This window comes from Aulonocara stuartgranti, assembly GCF_965226115.1.
Source record: "Aulonocara stuartgranti genome assembly, chromosome: 13".
In the NCBI taxonomy this organism is placed as follows: Eukaryota; Metazoa; Chordata; class Actinopteri; order Cichliformes; family Cichlidae; genus Aulonocara; species Aulonocara stuartgranti.
In genome coordinates this window covers 2,813,696-2,818,662 of record NC_138949.1, presented here as the reverse complement: position 1 = coordinate 2,818,662, position 4,967 = coordinate 2,813,696, and positions in this window count along the sequence as shown.

Here is a 4,967-nt window from a genome sequence, read left to right as displayed (position 1 = left end):
CAAAGTATAGGTTTTCATTATGTGAATAACTTGGAAATCTTAGCTCAAACAGCTGCAAAACCTGTTTTCCCAGCACGGGAACCTTGAGTTCTAAAAGATAAAGCCATAAACATGTGTATCCGAGTCTTCTATCAAAAGTTACAGCTATTTCTATGAAGTTGTACAAAAACGCTTTCTTTCGCCAAGACAGTGCGTTTCTCACTGTTACATGCATTTGAATGGGGAACTCGACCGAAACAAAGTATAGGTTTTCATTATGTGAATAACTTGGAAATCTTAGCTCAAACAGCTGCAAAACCTGTTTTCCCAGCACGGGAACCTTGAGTTCTATAAGATAAAGCCATAAACATGTGTATCCGAGTCTTCTATCAAAAGTTACAGCTATTTCTATGAAGTTGTACAAAAACGCTTTCTTTCGCCAAGACAGTGCGTTTCTCACTGTTACATGCATTTGAATGGGGATCTCGACCGAAACAAAGTATAGGTTTTCATTATGTGAATAACTTGGAAATCTTAGCTCAAACAGCTGCAAAACCTGTTTTCCCAGCACGGGAACCTTGAGTTCTATAAGATAAAGCCATAAACATGTGTATCCGAGTCTTCTATCAAAAGTTACAGCTATTTCTATGAAGTTGTACAAAAACGCTTTCTTTCGCCAAGACAGTGCGTTTCTCACTGTTACATGCATTTGAATGGGGAACTCGACCGAAACAAAGTATAGGTTTTCATTATGTGAATAACTTGGAAATCTTAGCTCAAACAGCTGCAAAACCTGTTTTCCCAGCACGGGAACCTTGAGTTCTATAAGATAAAGCCATAAACATGTGTATCCGAGTCTTCTATCAAAAGTTACAGCTATTTCTATGAAGTTGTACAAAAACGCTTTCTTTCGCCAAGACAGTGCGTTTCTCACTGTTACATGCATTTGAATGGGGATCTCGACCGAAACAAAGTATAGGTTTTCATTATGTGAATAACTTGGTAATCTTAGCTCAAACAGCTGCAAAACCTGTTTTCCCAGCACGGGAACCTTGAGTTCTATAAGATAAAGCCATAAACATGTGTATCCGAGTCTTCTATCAAAAGTTACAGCTATTTCTATGAAGTTGTACAAAAACGCTTTCTTTCGCCAAGACAGTGCGTTTCTCACTGTTACATGCATTTGAATGGGGATCTCGACCGAAACAAAGTATAGGTTTTCATTATGTGAATAACTTGGAAATCTTAGCTCAAACAGCTGCAAAACCTGTTTTCCCAGCACGGGAACCTTGAGTTCTATAAGATAAAGCCATAAACATGTGTATCCGAGTCTTCTATCAAAAGTTACAGCTATTTCTATGAAGTTGTACAAAAACGCTTTCTTTCGCCAAGACAGTGCGTTTCTCACTGTTACATGCATTTGAATGGGGAACTCGACCGAAACAAAGTATAGGTTTTCATTATGTGAATAACTTGGAAATCTTAGCTCAAACAGCTGCAAAACCTGTTTTCCCAGCACGGGAACCTTGAGTTCTAAAAGATAAAGCCATAAACATGTGTATCCGAGTCTTCTATGAAAAGAAACAGCTATTTCTATGAAGTTGTACAAAAACGCTTTCTTTCGCCAAGACAGTGCGTTTCTCACTGTTACATGCATTTGAATGGGGAACTCGACCGAAACAAAGTATAGGTTTTCATTATGTGAATAACTTGGAAATCTTAGCTCAAACAGCTGCAAAACCTGTTTTCCCAGCACGGGAACCTTGAGTTCTATAAGATAAAGCCATAAACATGTGTATCCGAGTCTTCTATCAAAAGTTACAGCTATTTCTATGAAGTTGTACAAAAACGCTTTCTTTCGCCAAGACAGTGCGTTTCTCACTGTTACATGCATTTGAATGGGGATCTCGACCGAAACAAAGTATAGGTTTTCATTATGTGAATAACTTGGAAATCTTAGCTCAAACAGCTGCAAAACCTGTTTTCCCAGCACGGGAACCTTGAGTTCTATAAGATAAAGCCATAAACATGTGTATCCGAGTCTTCTATCAAAAGTTACAGCTATTTCTATGAAGTTGTACAAAAACGCTTTCTTTCGCCAAGACAGTGCGTTTCTCACTGTTACATGCATTTGAATGGGGATCTCGACCGAAACAAAGTATAGGTTTTCATTACGTGAATAACTTGGAAATCTTAGCTCAAACAGCTGCAAAACCTGTTTTCCCAGCACAGGAACCTTGAGTTCTATAAGATAAAGCCATAAACATGTGTATCCGAGTCTTCTATCAAAAGTTACAGCTATTTCTATGAAGTTGTACAAAAACGCTTTCTTTCGCCAAGACAGTGCGTTTCTCACTGTTACATGCATTTGAATGGGGAACTCGACCGAAACAAAGTATAGGTTTTCATTACGTGAATAACTTGGAAATCTTAGCTCAAACAGCTGCAAAACCTGTTTTCCCAGCACAGGAACCTTGAGTTCTATAAGATAAAGCCATAAACATGTGTATCCGAGTCTTCTATCAAAAGTTACAGCTATTTCTATGAAGTTGTACAAAAACGCTTTCTTTCGCCAAGACAGTGCGTTTCTCACTGTTACATGCATTTGAATGGGGATCTCGACCGAAACAAAGTATAGGTTTTCATTACGTGAATAACTTGGAAATCTTAGCTCAAACAGCTGCAAAACCTGTTTTCCCAGCACAGGAACCTTGAGTTCTATAAGATAAAGCCATAAACATGTGTATCCGAGTCTTCTATCAAAAGTTACAGCTATTTCTATGAAGTTGTACAAAAACGCTTTCTTTCGCCAAGACAGTGCGTTTCTCACTGTTACATGCATTTGAATGGGGAACTCGACCGAAACAAAGTATAGGTTTTCATTATGTGAATAACTTGGAAATCTTAGCTCAAACAGCTGCAAAACCTGTTTTCCCAGCACGGGAACCTTGAGTTCTAAAAGATAAAGCCATAAACATGTGTATCCGAGTCTTCTATCAAAAGTTACAGCTATTTCTATGAAGTTGTACAAAAACGCTTTCTTTCGCCAAGCCAGTGCGTTTCTCACTGTTACATGCATTTGAATGGGGAACTCGACCGAAACAAAGTATAGGTTTTCATTATGTGAATAACTTGGAAATCTTAGCTCAAACAGCTGCAAAACCTGTTTTCCCAGCACGGGAACCTTGAGTTCTATAAGATAAAGCCATAAACATGTGTATCCGAGTCTTCTATCAAAAGTTACAGCTATTTCTATGAAGTTGTACAAAAACGCTTTCTTTCGCCAAGACAGTGCGTTTCTCACTGTTACATGCATTTGAATGGGGATCTCGACCGAAACAAAGTATAGGTTTTCATTATGTGAATAACTTGGAAATCTTAGCTCAAACAGCTGCAAAACCTGTTTTCCCAGCACGGGAACCTTGAGTTCTAAAAGATAAAGCCATAAACATGTGTATCCGAGTCTTCTATCAAAAGTTACAGCTATTTCTATGAAGTTGTACAAAAACGCTTTCTTTCGCCAAGACAGTGCGTTTCTCACTGTTACATGCATTTGAATGGGGAACTCGACCGAAACAAAGTATAGGTTTTCATTATGTGAATAACTTGGAAATCTTAGCTCAAACAGCTGCAAAACCTGTTTTCCCAGCACGGGAACCTTGAGTTCTATAAGATAAAGCCATAAACATGTGTATCCGAGTCTTCTATCAAAAGTTACAGCTATTTCTATGAAGTTGTACAAAAACGCTTTCTTTCGCCAAGACAGTGCGTTTCTCACTGTTACTTGCATTTGAATGGGGATCTCGACCGAAACAAAGTATAGGTTTTCATTATGTGAATAACTTGGTAATCTTAGCTCAAACAGCTGCAAAACCTGTTTTCCCAGCACGGGAACCTTGAGTTCTATAAGATAAAGCCATAAACATGTGTATCCGAGTCTTCTATCAAAAGTTACAGCTATTTCTATGAAGTTGTACAAAAACGCTTTCTTTCGCCAAGACAGTGCGTTTCTCACTGTTACATGCATTTGAATGGGGATCTCGACCGAAACAAAGTATAGGTTTTCATTATGTGAATAACTTGGAAATCTTAGCTCAAACAGCTGCAAAACCTGTTTTCCCAGCACGGGAACCTTGAGTTCTATAAGATAAAGCCATAAACATGTGTATCCGAGTCTTCTATCAAAAGTTACAGCTATTTCTATGAAGTTGTACAAAAACGCTTTCTTTCGCCAAGACAGTGCGTTTCTCACTGTTACATGCATTTGAATGGGGATCTCGACCGAAACAAAGTATAGGTTTTCATTATGTGAATAACTTGGAAATCTTAGCTCAAACAGCTGCAAAACCTGTTTTCCCAGCACGGGAACCTTGAGTTCTATAAGATAAAGCCATAAACATGTGTATCCGAGTCTTCTATCAAAAGTTACAGCTATTTCTATGAAGTTGTACAAAAACGCTTTCTTTCGCCAAGACAGTGCGTTTCTCACTGTTACATGCATTTGAATGGGGATCTCGACCGAAACAAAGTATAGGTTTTCATTATGTGAATAACTTGGAAATCTTAGCTCAAACAGCTGCAAAACCTGTTTTCCCAGCACGGGAACCTTGAGTTCTAAAAGATAAAGCCATAAACATGTGTATCCGAGTCTTCTATCAAAAGTTACAGCTATTTCTATGAAGTTGTACAAAAACGCTTTCTTTCGCCAAGACAGTGCGTTTCTCACTGTTACATGCATTTGAATGGGGAACTCGACCGAAACAAAGTATAGGTTTTCATTATGTGAATAACTTGGAAATCTTAGCTCAAACAGCTGCAAAACCTGTTTTCCCAGCACGGGAACCTTGAGTTCTATAAGATAAAGCCATAAACATGTGTATCCGAGTCTTCTATCAAAAGTTACAGCTATTTCTATGAAGTTGTACAAAAACGCTTTCTTTCGCCAAGACAGTGCGTTTCTCACTGTTACATGCATTTGAATGGGGATC